At 41.4% G+C, this 17,415-nt stretch overlaps 1 long non-coding RNA gene across 1 annotated transcript in view; it reads right to left on the reverse strand.

Annotated features, from left to right (window-relative positions):
* LOC135319740 (uncharacterized) overlaps positions 1 to 13,316 on the reverse strand; it is a 158,810-nt gene extending 145,494 nt beyond the window's left edge. Inside the window, exon 1 of the long non-coding RNA XR_010378576.1 lies at positions 13,128 to 13,316. This is a non-coding gene — a long non-coding RNA (uncharacterized LOC135319740). The remainder of the gene's footprint in view (positions 1 to 13,127) is intronic.
* Between the last annotated feature and the right edge of the window lie 4,099 nt (positions 13,317 to 17,415).

Here is a 17,415-nt window from a genome sequence, read left to right on the forward strand (position 1 = left end):
AAACAACACTCTCAAGTCTTAGTGGTTTATCACTATGAAGGATTGACTCTCTATGATACTAAGTACAGTGAGAGTCAGCAGAGGGCTCTGTTCACACAGTCATTCAGAGATCCGGCTCCTTCCATTTGGTAGCTCTGCCCTTCTCTATGTCCTTGGAGTCGTCTTAATTTGGCAAGTGGATGGGAAAAGAGAATGCATAGTGGATGGCCTAGGGGATTGGGACTATGACTAATGCCCACCATCTAACAGACATAACTTAGCCACATGTTCTTACCCAACCTGTGGAGACACTGGGAAATGTAGGGTAGCTAGCGCCCAGGAGGGGAAAAAAAAGAGGAATTTGGTGAATTCGCTGTCACAAACTATTAGGAATACATAGATAGAGCAAAGAAACATTCTTCTTCTGGAACAATTCTGAAGTTAAGCATTTTCAGAGCTGTGCACCTCATCCCTGGCCCTAAGTAACCTCTCTACATTATGCCAGCTGGTATTTCCAACCCCTTGAATAAAAATAAAAATAAAAATAAAAATAAAAATAAAAATAAATAAATAAATAAAAATAAAAATACCTACTTTGGAAGTGTTGACACTCTGCTAATAGAATTTCTTCAGGGCAACAATAAGTCGGACCACTTCCAAGTGTCAAGCCTATCAGTGACTCCCTAAGAGAAAAGTCTCCTCTTAGCATGTTACACCCGCCCTTTGGGACATGGCCCTGGCTCACCTTCCTCATCCCACCTTCTGTCACTGCCATTGCCAGGGGCTGTTGCAGTTCCTTGAACGTGCTAGGCTTTTTCTCATCCCCAGGTGCTCACATCTGCAGTTCCCTCTGCTTGGAATGCCCCTCACCATCCCTGCCAATAGTTCAGAGCAAACTCCTCTTCATGCTTGAGCATTCAGTTCAAAAGCCGCTATTTGTTGAAAGTTTTCCCAAATGCCATCATAGGATCCTACAAGATGCATGACATTTTTTGCAGCTATAGGTTTGCATCTTCTTCCAATAGTGATGCCATAATCCCACCTCTGACTGGCAGACATAACCTCTTGGAAGATACAGTCTGAGAGAGGGAGGCTGGGCTAGTGGAAATAGCAATCTGTGGTCCTTCAAACTGGCTGGCCTCTCTCCACCTACTAGTGCCAGTCATCCCTATTCTTTGCTGACCCAAAACAGCCACTTTCCACTTCTTCCCTTTTGTAAGAGCCCAGTTTTTCTTTCCTTGTCCAGTGGCCCCACCTAGGTTGACTGAGAAAACCCTGATTGGTCAAAGCTAATCATGTGACTTTCCCCCATTCCCTGGCTGGTGATTGGTTGAAGAGAGAACATGTGACCTCATGAGGGGACATGTGCTGGGAGCTACTTGGAAAAGTTTATAAGGAGATATAAGGAAGAAACGGACCTTTGTCTGCCTTTATTAGCCATTGGTGTGTGAGAAAGTTGCCTGAAACAGTAGGGGCAACAGAAGCAGAACCAACCTAGGAAGGCTAGCAAAGGAAAAGACAGAAGGAATGTCCATCTTCAGTGATGATGGCGAGGTGCTGAGTTGTTCAACCCTGGTACTATCCTAACTGCACATCTGACCTGTGAGATTATAAAGACCCCTTTGTCTTCACCTGTTGCATCTTGGCTTCTCGTTACTTGAAGTCAATAGCGTTCTAATAGGTGACAATGTAATTTATCATCCAAACAGGAATGCTTTTGAGGAGTGCAAGGAACCACTATTAATTACACTGAGACAACAATCATGAGCTGAGACTAAAACAAGCCAAGTGGGAAGTATATTTATCTTTAAGCTAAATTAGATATATCCAAGTTCAGACTCAAGTTTATATACCTTTTGGACATAAGTTTTCATTTCCTCATCTGCAAAATAGGAATGATATTACCTACTCTGGATCACTGGTGTGATAATTAAATAAGAAGGGATGTGAAGTAGGTCCAACAGAGTTTCACAGGTGCCAGGAAGTTGTCCTTCCTACATACTAAGGGGAATACTGGTCTGCCTATTCTGTTTATTTCCCTTACTCACCTTCAACTGTTGCCCTGCTGAGATTTCAGGTTCAATTATACAGAATCACAAGAAGAGAGAATAGGAATAAATAAAAAGGGTCCACAGGTTTTGTGTCCGTTTCAGTGTCCAAGAGATACAAATAAAGAGCTTGAGTTACTGGGAAATGATTTTTTGGTTGTCTGTGTTTTATTAACAGTGATGGGGGACCTGAGCCTGAACCATGAGGCTCATGGATGCCCTACAGTAATTAGTGAGTGAATGAATGAATAAATGAATGAGTAAATGCCTTACTTGGACCAACAACCAGGCAAGAGTCTATCTACCAAGAGTATGGCTAGTCTAAGATCTGAAAAGAAATCTGTTTAGAGCAATGTGCTTTATGTACCCTATATTCCATTTTTCTTTTTCTTTGTCTTTTCAGTAGCTGTGCCTTTATGCTGGACATGCTGTGCCCTCTTGTTTCCCATGTCCTAGTTAGACAGTAACTTCAGGGATAAAGTCAGTCACACCTACGAGCCAAATCTTAAAAAGACCTCTGTGTTTAGAGTGTGCTACAGGGAATAAAATCTGATGTAATTAAAGGCATCTTACAGTGCCTCTGTCTTCAATTCAATTCATGTCAGTCAACATTCATTGCACCCCTAGAAGGGCTCAGGCCCTGTTATCCCATTCAGAGGTATCTGATTTTTAAAGAGGAAAGGGAAAGGCAATACTTAATCTAAACTAATCAATTTTAATGCCCTGCCAAGCCCCCAAAGGGAAACATTTGGAACCTCTCTGAGTCCTCATCATCCCACTGAATGTTCTGTCTATCCCTGTCATACAGTTTGACAAGTCATGAAAGAAAACTGGTAGATGATGATGTGTTAAAAATAAAGAAGTCAAATGACAGTCGGCCTCTTTATCAGCCATATTGAAATTATTTTCGTATTTAATACGCTTTTTTCCTTATGATTAAAGAAATAACATAGAAGACTTTGGGTAACATAGAAATATGCAAGGAAAGAAAATAGAAGTCACCAGTCAGAGAATTACTGTCACTATATTTTCCATCCTTACACTCTCTTGGTGTGTGGATACAGATGTATTTTGGTTTTTGGCAAAAGTAGTATCGTGTACTGCATGTTCTTCTATAATTTAAAAAATTTTACCTATCATTAATATTTCCTCCTCTTCTTTAAGACCATGGTTTTAACTACTATATATAGTTGCCCTTTGTATAGTGTTACAGAATCTATTGCTGAGGAGCTAACTTCCCTATCGTGTTGTTATGATCATCTTTGTATATCTATCTTGGTGACATCTCTGCCTATCTGTCTATCATCTGACTATCCCCACCACCTCAATAATTGTCACTCTATTTTTTTCCCATTTGATAGGCAAAACATAGTATCTTATTCTTTTAATTTGCATTGATTTTATTATAATGCAATTGAATAGCTTTTCACAATTGTAATGCACCATTTATATTTCTTCTTTGGAAATTGATCATGCATATCCCCAGCCTGTTTATACATTCATCTTCTTATTCACTTAAAATAATTCTTCACATAATAAAACCAATAATCGTTTTACTCCTATAATGTATATTTTCTGCTAGTCATCTTTTGATTTTTATGGTACTTTTTGGTTTTTTATTTGGTATAATATATCACTTATAGTTTTGCCTCCCTTTTATTCTTTTATCTTCAAAAGTCAGATTTATTGAGCTATAATTTGCATTCAGAAAAATTTGCCCTTTTTACTGTGCTGTTTTATGATGTCTCCCTTTTAATGACTAAAAGGAAGAAAAAAAGCTCCTCCATCCAGGGTTCAGATATAAGTTTATCATTATTTCTTTCTAATTCTTTTATAGTCTTACTGTTGACAGGTGACTCAATCTACTTAATTAATTTTGCCATATGACATAAGGTAAGTGTTTGACATTATTTTGTCAAATAATTTGCCGTATGTCACAGCATCATTTTTCACTTAATGGTCATTTCTCCATTGATTTGAACTTCCACCTTTATCATGGGTTATATTTTTATCCATGATTAGGTGTATTTAGGGATTTTATATCTAATTCCATGTATCTAGTTGTTTATTTTGCATTAGGCCGATACTGTTTGAATTATTATAGCTTTATTATATGTTTTAGATTTGGTAGTGTAAGACCTCTCTTATTTTTCACATAAAAATTTATGGCTACTCTCACTTAATTTTAACTTTGAGATCACTTTTGCTTAACTTTGATGAGTTCTTTTAAACACCCTTTTGGGGGGGGATTTTATTAGGTTAATTTAAAAAACTAGAGAAGGTTTTGGTTCTTTTGTAAAAATAAAAAGTATTGGGAGTTTGAGATTTGCAGATACTAACTACTACATAGAACACAGATAAACAACAAGTTTATACTGTATAGCACAGGAAACTATATTCAATATCTTGTAGTCACCTACAATGAAAAAGAATATGAAAACAAATATATGTATGTATATGTATGACTGGAACATTGTGCTATACACCAGAAATTGAAACAACGTTGTAAACTGACTATACTTCAATAAAAATAAGAATGCAAAAAAAAAAAAAATAAATGCTCTGATTATTTCTTAAAATTTTCTGTTGATTCAATCATGTCACCTGCAAATAATTACATTTTTATCTCTCTCTTTCTAGTTTATCTTCCTCTTATCTGTTTTTTCTGCTTTATTGCATTGGCTGAAACTTCTTAAAAATGATTAAGTTAAGGGTCGTACAGGACTCCTTGTTCCTGACTTTAATGGGAAGGCCTCCATTATGAATGAGGTTGTTAGTGATTTGAAAAAAGATAAGCATAAGATTTGTTAGAGGAGCATACGCCTACGTTTAGTAATGAATCTTGGTTGTCATTTTTATTTTAAATCATACAGACTTTGTATTTATTGAATATCTTTTGATCTATATAAAAATAATCCTGTTGGACCATCTTATATTTCTGGTATAGACCCTACTTAACCATGATGGTTATTCTTCTAGTTTTGAATTTCCAATTGTCCTTTGGAGGGAACTGGGAGGGTTCCAGGGAGCCCCCCAGGGAATATGTGGGCATGGGTTTAGGAAACAAGTAGGGAAGAAAGAAGGAGAGGTTGGGGTTTAGAGAGAGAGACCCAGCAGGTGCTGCCCACACCACCCTTGCTGCAGCAAATGAAGACCTCGCAAATGATTTCACTCTAGCAAAGCTTCTTAAGCAAACAGGCAAATAAATAAAAATACTACTATTACATACCACTTGATTTAACTTCAATGTTTCTTTGTCTATATTATATTCACAAGTGAACGTGGCCTGTGGTTTCTTGTTTTAGTGCTGAATTGGTGTATTCTTCCCCATTACCTATGGGATAGGTTTAGAATGACCAGCTTGTCCCAGTTTCCCCCAGACTTTCCAAATTTTAGGAATAAAAGTCCTGCATCCCAGGAAACCACTCAGTCCCGGGGAAACCAGGACAGTTGGTCACCTTGGCAGTTTACAGGGAATGAAAATTTATTATCTCTTGAGTGTGGAATACAACTCACTGGAAAATTCCTTTTGACCCAGAACTCTGTATTCTAGAGAAGACTTGTTGACAACTTTGCAAATGTTTTTCCTGGTTTTCATACATACAGAGAGACACATACACTGTACATATATATTAATTTTTAGTGCAATCATTAATATTTCCCTAGAATATTCTCCATGTCACTAAGATTTTCTAAAATGATTAATAGAGAGCATGATTTCTCAACCTGGGGTGATTTGCCCCCCAGGGGACATCTGGTAATATGTAGAGACATTTTGGGGTGGTTATAACTTGGGGGCAGGGGGCGATACTGGCACCTAGTGGGTGGAGGCCAGAGATGCTGCTAAACATCCTGAAATGCCCAGCACAGCCCACATAGCAAAGAATCATCCAACCCAATAGTGACAAAGATGAAAAGTCTTGACACTGAGTTACATATAGCACTCTTTTATAACTCTAAATATCCCCTTTATACCTTCATATCTTGTTTCTCATTGCTAACTTGGGATATTTAAGTTTCCTCATTTCCTTTTCTTCTTTAAAGTCTTCAATAACTTGTCCTCTTAAAATATGTTTCTTTCTCAAAGAACAACCTCTTAAATTTACTAATCAAACACTGGTCATTTTTCAATCCTTACTTCTTGATTTTATGTTAACCGCTTCTTTTCTACATTTGCTTGGTTTGTTTTGATGTTCTTTTTCTAACTTCTCTCATAGAAAGCTATTAGGTGTGAATCAACAGGACCCATTCACGGCTGACATTCAGGGGCACATACTGTGGCTTGACATCATTTTAACTGTCAAAGTCACGCCAAAGTGGGGAGGGAAGTTGTTGGAAATGTACATTACGATCTATTTTCCAGCAGAAGTCCTGACTCCAACAGCTGAATTGATTCAACTGACTATGTTTTAATTAAGCGCACTCATGTCCACAGTTACAAGACTGTCTTTCAAAATAGACAAAACTTGGTATTTAAAAAAAAAAGATTCATAAGGAGACCCAAGTTATACAGCGTATAAGGCAAGTGGCTGAAAGAAACAAGGTAAGATTAAAAAGCTGGAACAAGTGGAAGGAGGAATGGGATCCACAAAAAGCACCAAAAATGGATGGAAATAATGGTAATCGTTGAAAAGGTGGTGAGAAGGAAGACAGATGGCAACAAAGATAAGTATTAGGATTGAAAAAGAAGGCGAAGCATAATCATGATACCCCTCCCAGCACCCCCCAAGACATAGATCATCATTCCTGTTTTACAGATAAGGGCATGGGGAGGTTCAGGAAGAGCAGATAGCTTGCCCAAAGTCACAGGGCTCCAAGAGGGAAGCCCATGTGTTTTTCTGATTCCAGAAACCCCACGCTACATTTACTCACAAATTACCCCTCGCAGGTAAGAACTAGTCTAAGAATCTCACTACAAAGCAGTTTTTCCAACGTCCTCTGCCTCACGCACTTCCGCCCGAAGGAAAACACCCACAACTGAGAACTCAGCTAAGATGGGAAAAGTCCACATAAGGAACATAAATCTCTAGTTTACAAGAGCAAGAAAAATCCCCCTTGGGAAGGTCTGGAGACAACTCAAAACGACAAAGTCTGGGAATTTAGAAAGAAAGGCTAAAATGGGTTTGACAATGATCCTTCTGAGTGTCACCTCCTGGGGGCTCTCACATCCATGGAGATTGATGGCAAGGATTATTTGATCATGGGATGGTTGCCAAATGCCCAGTGGGGCAGTGAGGGTGGAGCAAGGGATTAATGTTCCTTCTATGAGGTATATGCATCCAGGATTTTGTAGCTTTGCCTCTGCTTAGATTTGCCTGTGAAACTTCTTTGATTCAACTCAGCAAAGTTGACAGACCCAGATGTTAAAAATGTAGAGATCAGAAAGAATCAGCATGTGGGCAGAGAACTCACAATCTGGTAGAGGAGGCAGATTCATGAGCAATAACCACAACAATGTTCTCCCCAAGTAAGCTGCTGTTGCCAAAGAAGAGTTGAGATTAGGTGGGCGGAGAGACGTTCCAAGCTCACATTCAAAATACTCTTCCCTATATACTGGAATATTATTGAGCCATGAAAAAGAAGGGCATTCTGCCACTTGTGACAACATGGATGGAGCTTGAGGGCGTGATGCTAAGTGAGATAAGCCAGACAAGAAAAGACCAATACAGCATGGGATCACCAAAAAAAAAAAAAAAAAAAGTTAAACTCACAGAAACAGAGAATAGAAAAGAGGTTGCCAGGGGCTGAGGGGGTGGGGGAAACAGGGTGAGGTTGGTAAAAGGGTACAAACTCTCTGTTATAAGACAAATAGAGTCAGAGGATTTAATGAAAAACATGGTCATTAGAGTCAATAACAATGTACTGTAGAGCTGAAATTTTCTAAAAGAGTAGATCTTAAATTTCTCACCTCATAACCAAAAAAAATATGAGGGGTGATGGGTGTGTTAATTAGCTAGATGAGAGGAAGAGTTTCATTACGTATACATATATTGTCAAGTCACCCTGATGAAATTTTAATACCTTACAATTTTATTTGTCTGCTACAACTCAGAAAAGTTGAAATATTTAAAAAATTTTTTAAATTTTAATGTAAAAGCACCTACCTCCTTGTTGTAAAAACAAGTAATTCATTAGGTGTTTGACATATAGTGAATGCTCGATTGTGGTAGCTGTTAGTATTGATCATTAATATTTAATAAAACATCCAATATTTTTAAATATTTATATTAATATCCCTATTATATAATAACAATCATAAATATAGTAATACAATTAACTACACTGTTGTTATTAATATTTAATATACAATTTTAATTCTTTAATATTAATATATTTGTAGTTCCTTATTCTTTGGGAATTGGGAATGCCAGCCCTTTGCACAATAAATACTATGTAGTAGGTTTTATGGAACTGACCACCTGAGCACCTCTTCACTCATTGCTGTACAGGTTGTGAGAAATGCCTTAGAGGGGTTAAGACCATGGACTCAAGCCAGACTTACAAGATCTGTGACCTTGGGCAAGTTACATAACCCTTTATACCTTCATTTTCTCATCTGTAAGTGATGAAATGGCCCCAACCCCATAATGGTTGTGAAGTATAATTGGGTTAATTACATATGACATTTCAGCAGCGTGCCAGGCACATGGTAAAGTGCTGTGTGCTCGTGTATTTCCAGTAGTAGTTGACGGTTTCTTCACCCGTAGATACTGCCTGCAACCCAAGCGTGAATCCCCATGAGGCTGTGAGCTGCCATTTTCCCAGGAGGTCCAACTGGAAAGGCTACCGGTGACTCTGGCTTAAAGAAAAGTTGGACAATAGGTTCACATTTTTTCTGCTGTGAAACAAGAACCCAGAGACAATATCCTTGTAGCTAAGGCAGCCCCGTCCTTGGTACCAAAATTCCTGGTCTTAGACAAGACCCATTTGTTGTTTCAAAGGTGGGTGGCTTCCACTCCACCATATTTTTTTTAAAAAGTGGGTGGAGAATTTTCCTTAGGAGCAACACAGCTCTCTCTATTCAGTGTTTTCTTGTTGGGCAGCCTACATTTACTCATCTTTTCATTAAGCAAATATTTATTGAGTCCCTACTCTGTGCCAGGCACTGTGCTAGTAGCTAGGATCCAGCAGCGAATAACACAGTATGGGCTTGCCCTTATAATTTTATGTATATTAAAAATAATATATATGTAATATAATATATAACATATAACCATATATAATGCATAACTATATAAATTATATAATATAAATATTATATATAATAAATATGTGGTTATAAATAAATATAATACATAATATATAAATATATAATATAAAAATATATATAATACATAAACAGTAAATATTTTATATAATATATAAGTATATATTATAAATAATGTATAAATATATAGTTTGCACTCCTTAAAATATTTTAAATATATTATTTATATATTATATTACATATCTATATGAGCTTATAATCTAATAGGGAGATAGGCATTACTAAAATAGCTTTTATTCTAGAGGAGAAATAAAGAAAACAGCCTATCTGAAACAGACTAGGGCTTCTGAAAAATACTTTTCGTTATGTGCAGAGAAGCAGTTTTTTTTCACTTCAGTGCAGCTTGGCAAACATTAACTGAACATCTACTACACTTAAGGCCCCATGCACAGTACTCTGAGGATACACTGATGAAGAGAAGCTGCCCTCAGGAAGCTGATGCTCGGGCATGATTATGACCCAAAGATGTTCATTCTCAAAGTATCCATCTCTGTCACAGGGAGGGCAATGGCCGAGCGGATGGGGCCTGGGATCTGCTCTCATTCCCTGAGTCCTAGCTGCCTGCAGCAGGCACCTAATATCTGTGACCTTGGGCAAGTGACCTAACTTGCCTGAACCTCAGTTTCCTCATCTGTCCAACTGTGCATAAAAGCAGCTCCTACCTCATGGGTTTGCAGCGCAAATTCAAAGTGCTCTCTGTCCAGGGCCAGCTAGGAGCTTGGTAAACACTTCCAAATGACAGCTTTCCTTACTGCAATTATTATAGTGCATAATAGTGGAGAAGAAGGATATCATTTTAAAAGCGCTTTTTTTGTGTTAAGAAAGTCCTAGGTTTAATAAAGAAGACTTTGTTGGATTGTTTTTTTCCAATGAGGGTTATTTTCCCTGTTGTTTTTAGCAGTCAGAGTGGACCTTGCTACCTTCAAGTGCAGTTTTCAGTCACACTGGTTGTTTTGGAGGGCCTCCTGCCGTTAGAGAAGGCTTACCTGTCAATCCCTAGGCAAAAGGACCTATTTAATGACCAACTGTCCTGGGTTGCCAGGGCCTAGGGGACGTCTCAGGATGTCGGACTTCCAGTGTTAAAACCAGGACAGCTTCCTGCAAACCGGAATAGCTGGTCCCCGTCCTGGGCCTTCATGTACGATACAGCACACAAATCAATGTGTATGGAACTCTGTGTGTGCTCAAGTGTGAGTTTCAGAAAACGAAAGCGACTCCCGGACAGCACACAGCTGGGTTTGGCACACAGAGGACAAGGGTCCTGTGATACAGCAGGGGTGTGAGACCTGCTTCCACCCTCCCTGGCGGTGCCTGGGCCACGCACAGCCGTTCAGTGACTCAGGCTTCCAAGCAGGAGGATGGGGAGACTTCTAAGTGATCTGGGCCTCAGCTCCCAACTACTCAGGGCAGCCCTGGCTCCAACAGGAGGTGTGACCCCCTGAGTCACTCTGGGAGCATCCGCAATGTTGTTAAGAATGAAGGATTAGTGAGGCCACACAGGGTGGTCATGGGACTGCCCTCACTTTGTTCTGAGGGTTGATCCTGGATTCAAATGTCGGCTCTGCTACTTTCCAGTGATGACTTTAGGCAAACTATAGAACCTCTCTGAGCCTTGGTTTCCTCTTTGGAGGACTAAAGGAGATAGTATATGCCTCCTACTTAGTGCAAGGAAGAGCATATAGACAGGACTTCATAACTAGGAGCCATGACTGACCACCGTGACTATCAGATGGACATTATGAAGAATAGCATTGGTAGTCTCATATATTGTGAACATAGCTAGTTCCCATTCTCCGTCCTTCAAGGAAGCCATTTAAAAAAGCTGCAGAATCTCAGATGAACACTTCCAGGCCCATTAGCAGTAATTCAGAAGTGGTAGTGAACCTATTTACAAGGTTTTTTTGTTTGCTTGTTTGTTTGTTTGTTTTAAATGATATTCAGGTAGGATGCATTTAAAACACAGAAAAAATATATGTTTTGTCTTTCTAGCCTTGGAGAAGATAGTTCTTCCAAATTCTGTCTACATCAATCCCTCCCAAAGCATAATCAGGGAAAGTATGTGTTATTTTATGAAATCAAATCAAATCAGAGGAGGGAGTTCAAGTGTTAAATAGGTTTGGAAAATAATGAGTTAAACCAAGGAGATTTCTTTACTACAGGACTTCTCAGAGCTTTTACTACATGGACAAACTCTGTGGCTCCCCATGAGGGGGGAAGGCTGTGCTGCAGCCTCCCCACTCATGTGGTCACGGTGCCCTTTGTTCATGGAGCGTGAACCAGTGGACTGATATTGGGTAGGACAGAGTTGGAAATTCCTCATCTAGCACCAAGCCTTAGTTTCTGCTTCATTTCTGTCTACACCCCATGACCTGGCTTCCTTTGAAACTAGGGCTTGATTCCTGGTCTCTGAGTTCTTCCATGTGGCCACCCAAGAGCTCTGATTCATTCCTGCACTTGGCCTTTACCTCTGCGTGAGTCTGGATCCTCCCCACTGACCTTCCAGGAAGCATGGCACCAGAGTCTGAACACCCACAGAACTCTTTCTCTGCTCCTGCCTCCTTTCTGGGAAACTGACTTCCCTTTTGATCTACCAAGATGTTTCATTTCTCCTAGGAGAGGATTGCTATTTGATGAAGATGAGGAACACGTTGATGATCATCATGATGTTAAAATAATAAATAGCTTATCTTTACAGAGCACTTACCAAAGCCAGCACAGTGCTTCGCCTGTGGGAAGTGGGTACTCTCAGTAGCCCATTTCCCAGATGAAGAAATTGAAGTTCAAGAAGAGTCAAGAACTTTCCCACAACCATCCAGCAAGTCAGTCTTGGGATCCGTATTTGTATGGATCACCATAAGATGGGCTTTATCCAGAAACCATGTCCGTAAAGTACATGATGTGGACTCAGTCAAAAATACAAGTAATTGGAGATCTTAAGTGAACTTACACTCGCAGAACTACATCACAATGATCACACACAGGGTCCCTGAAAAACCTCAGCTCCAAACACTAACCTAGGATGCCTCAAAACATAACATAAGCAACCCAAGCTCCACCAAATATGGCAGCCAACAACTCGCACCTTAGATAATCACTTCCACCTTCACCTTCATCTTGGCACGCAGCCGCGTGTAACATGCTGATGTGACTCACAAATGCTCTGGCTTTACTCCATTTCTGCCGCTGGCGTTCTTTGATTTGTTTTCTTCCCCCTCATCTATACAGTGGGGTAGATCAGCACAAAGGGAAACTGACACTGCCCCATGGCCAAAAGATACTTCTGTCACCTGGGTTTCTCAGAGGTTGATCCTTCAACTAATTAATAGCAGGCCCGGCATCACCTCCGCCCACTCCCCCACTCCAGCCAGAGGAGATAAGGCTCTGCCTACTTCCTGCATCAAACTGTCTCCTTGTCACGTCATCGGCGCCACGGAGGTGACTGGCGCCCGCCGCCACCTCCCACCCCGTTGGGTGGAAGCTTATCATCTGAGGGTGAAGGGAAGTGATGCGTGTGTCCACACAGGGGCCAACCTTAGACAGGCTTGTAAAAGGTGCTGTATAAATCAATTATTAATACTAATCGGAGTACAATGGCACCACGAGCAGGAGGCAGGAGACAGTCACCACACCCTCTCTGACACCGTCCTCAGGAGCCAGGTATCTCATGAATTATGAAGAGACATGACCAGAGAGCAGTAAGGATTAACGCCTTCTCAGAAAGCCTCACCTGGCTTTTCCAAAGCCTCTGCCTGACAGCACCTCCTGAGGTAATGAAGGTTCCAGAACTTTGGACCTGTGAGGCCTGAGTGCAAGATTTTAGTGCCACTACTTACTTCTACGTTCTTCGTTGAATCCAGTCAGGACTGCAGTTTTGCCCCGTTGGGATTCTAGGGAAAATGGTGTCCACTAAGACGTGTTTCTGCCAAGCCAGCTTGCCACTTCCTGGCGTGGGGAGGCGCTATCCACAGGACCAGAGAGCCGGGTTTATTTTCTCAAGCCACTTCCTGTTCCCTCCTGGGATTCACCTTGTGGGCTGGGGACAAAAGGAACAATTTATTCAGCTAATGGATGTGATGAATGGCTTCCGTGTTTATTCTCTGACGTCCTAAGACCCTGGTCTGGTTTGGTGACCCTCCTGAGAGTATTCAGATGTCTCTGTGAGTGGTGCCAAAGTCACACGAACTGAACTTCCCTGAGAAGAAGCCATCTGGGCTCCTTCAGAAATAAATACTATGCATCCCACGGTGCTTTGAGAATCTACTGGTGTCAAGGTGGCAAATCAAAAATGGACAGCAAGGTGGGAGGACAGAGCTTGGTGGTAGAGCGTATGCTTAGCACGCACGAGGTCCTGGGTTCAGTCCTCAGTGCCTCCATTAAACAAGCAAACAAACAAACCTAATTACCTATCCAACCCCTCAATTAAACAAACAAATAATTTTTTTTAAAAAATGGACAGTGATTAATACTAACATTGTAAAGGATAGATATCGCTCCCCTAAGAAAAATTTTGATAATAAAAGTGCATATTTGTCCAGCATGAACTGCCTGAGAATCTAGGGTACCAAAAAAGGTGGTATAGGAGGGAGGAAGGAGGAAATGAAATGGAGGAGACCCACAGAGAAATGGCACAAAGAGAGAGACCTGGGGATGGATGAGCGATGGCGGATCCAGACAGCAGACAACTGCTCCAAAAAGAACACCTCAAACCATCTCTTTTTTTTTTTTTGGCCAGTAAAGGTGGTAATGGTAGGCAGGTCCCCCCAAAGATGTCCTAATCCTAATCCCCAGAACCCATGACTGTGCTACCTAATGTGGCAAAAGGGACTTTGCAGGTGTGATTAACTTAAGGATGTTAAGATGGAGAGAGGACCCTGGATTATCTGGGTGGGTCCAGTGGACTCATAAGATCCTTATAAGAAGGAGGCAGAAGGGTCAGAGTCAGAGAAGGAGTGATGACCAGCAGACTCAGAGTGATGCAACTGCTGGCTTTGAAGAATGAAAGGGGGCCATGATCCCAGGAATGGGAGCAGCCTCTAGAAGTTGGAAAAGGCAAGGAAACAGATCCTCACTACAGCCTGCAGAAGGAACTTCTGATCTCCAGAACTGTAAGACAGTAAGCTTGCCCTGTTTGCAACCACTGTGTCTGTGGTCATTTGTTACAACAGCAGTCAGAAACTAATACCGTGGCTAAGGTTGGGCCAGTCTCCAATCTCAGCCCTCTAAGGCATGCATGCTCACTTTGCAGAAATGCTGGTCAGTGTGGAAGTATCATACATGATTAATTTCTAATAATCTTTCAACTGCTGAAGTTTGAGAATCATTTACTCAAAAATTTTAATTAGGCTTGTACATTTATTCATTCATCCAACAAATATTTATTGAACAGCTCCTATGTTCCAGGCTCTTGTCCCAATCTTAGAGATGCAGATGGGAATGGTCCAGGCCTGGAAATGACAGTCTAACAGAGAGACACACGGTAACTGGGTGAACAACTAAAGGACTCGTATCACTGCAGAGAGTGATGAGGGCCACAAAGACGATGAAGAGTAGGTCACTGAAGTCTTCTGAAGAGGTGATATCTGAACTCAAATAAGCCTGTGAAGCCCTCGGGGAGACCCTCATGGAAAGCCGGAGGGTAGGAACTGACTTGGTAGGCCGGAAGAATAGCAAGGCAACCAGTAAGACTAAAATTGAGAGACTCCAGAGAGGCTGGCAGAAAATGAGGTCAAAGAGGGACTAGGGACAGATCATAAAATGTCTTACAGACCACAGTAAGGAGGGAGATTTTAGTGTCAGTGAATGGGAAACCACTGGAGGGTTTTCTACAGAGCTGAGTGATCCTTTATAGGATGTTCAAAAAAGATCTATGGTTATCATGCAATAACATCACTCTCAATTTCATTTCAGGGTGCTTCCTTGAGGGTAAGAGAAACAAAGCAGAATTAGACCAGGAACTGACCCTAACCCTACTGATGCCCACAACAGAGTGTGCTCTACAGGTCAGCATCACTGGTCAGGCAAGCCAAAGGAAGAAACAGGGCTCTGGGTCAGTGATCTCAAACCATGTGATCCAAGAACCCTTGGCACCAGAATCCATGGGTGCTTATTAAATATGCAGAGTCCCAGGCCTGCTGGAGAGCAGTGGAATGAACCTCTGTGAGTTGGGTCCTGAATCTTCCTACCTGAGAAGCACCTCAGGAGATTCTATGCCAAGGAGGGTTTGATGCCTACTGACCAGCTTAGGGAAGACACTGCAAGTGAAAGAATCCTAAGGGGTCAAAGAAATGAGGGGCCAAAACCATGTAGGGAGTACTTCCTGTCAGTATCCCACAGTTTCCTCACAACCCAGTTACGTCCATGTTATACAATAACTGGGTTAGGTTTATACGGGTTCTATCTAGTTGTTATGTTAATTATGCCATAAAAAGGCTAATGTGCATGTGCAGACAAACATTTCTTAAATTCCAGTGGGCACACAGATCCCCTGGGAGCTTGTCAAAATGAGACTGATTCACCAGGTCTGAGGCGGGACCTAAGAATCTGTATTTCTAAGCGGCTCCCAGGCAATGTCAATGCTGCTAGTTCATAGACCACCTGTTTTAGACTAGCGAAGGTGTAAGCACCCAAACCCACCAAATCCAACAACAGCCCCCAAATGGGTAAATCTCCAAGGGCAGATGGGTAACGATTACCCTCTTGTACGTCTGAGTGGTTTCCCACACAAGACCCAGAGTGTCAATTTCCACTCTGACACTAGTCATGGCTTGTTTTGGGGATAAGCTGCTTAATGAATCACATGCCTCAGTTTTCCCATTTAAAAAAATGGGATAATAATGGTGTCTATCTCAGAGAGTTGTTCTGGGGATTCCACGGCGAACAGAAGAAAAGTGCTGCGTGTTGCAAGTGTGAACACAGTACGTGACAGCTATCAGTCTTGTTAACATTTCTCTCCCTCTGTAGACACAGCTTCATCAGGGCAACTTTTGCATCTAATATTTTTCTGCCATACCCTTTTGCCAAGCCTAGATTCGGGCACTTAGTAAGTGCTCGGTATGACTGAGGAATGAATGAATGAATGAATGAATAGAAGCACCCCTAGTCTATTTACCTTCAAAGTGAGAGTCAAAGGAAAGAATAGGGAAAGAGGGAATTCTCATTTGCCGAATATGATGCCACTCACTTTTTTGCACATTGTTATAGTTCATTCTCCCAAGGAATGTGTGAAAAGAAAGATCAGTAGGTTGAGGCTTAAAGAGGTGGACAACAGCCCAAGATCCCGTGGCCATTGAGTGACAGAGGCAGGGTTCAAAGCCATTTCCCTCCCCAGCTCCATGACACCAAACCTCCTCTGTTCCCCAGTGCTTCCCACTGAGAGAATTAGTCATGACTGGCTTTGATAGGCTCAGCAGCCAATGCAGCCCCAGCTCATAGCATTTCTCTGGGGCCCTTTATCTTTATTAACTGCGAATTCATCTCCCTGGAGAGATAGGGCTCTGGGTGAAGGGCCCCCCTGTCCACACCTGCGTGAGTCTTACCTGCTTCAAACAGGTCAGCAGGCAATTGGGAGCCTTTTAATTGCTTTCTTCCTCACCCAGCCCCCTCCCTCAAGTTCAAACCTGCATTGTAAACATGGTCTCCAGGACCAAAGGTAAGGGAGGTGAGGCATGAGGGTATTGACCTGTAATCCTGTGATAAGACCTGCACATTTCACAGCACCATAAATTAATGCTTGTCCTCCAGAGCCCGAGACGAGTGCGGGAGGTGAACGGCAAAGTGAAAACTAAAGAGAGACCAACAACTACATGGGTAGAGCAGAGCGATGCTATCAGAGTTGCAGGAAGCCCCTCGAGTGTCCCCTCCGACCAAGTGAAGGGTTTGACCCGGACCATCTTGCATGGTCTGTGACATTCTGTGAATTCATGGCAGGCATTGTGAGGAAAAAAAAGAAACCTGTCTGAGAAGGGACAGAAGAGGGCTGGACTGACCTGTTCTGCGTGGCATCGCACAGTTCACCTTTCAGCCAATGAGAAATAAATAGGTGGCTTTCATTTTTTCAACAAGGAGGAGGTTTTCCTCAAATCAGACTGAAATCCCCCCTCTCAGAATGGGTCTAGAATGAAT

Source organism: Camelus dromedarius, chromosome 31 (assembly GCF_036321535.1).
Source record: "Camelus dromedarius isolate mCamDro1 chromosome 31, mCamDro1.pat, whole genome shotgun sequence".
NCBI lineage: Eukaryota > Metazoa > Chordata > Mammalia > Artiodactyla > Camelidae > Camelus > Camelus dromedarius.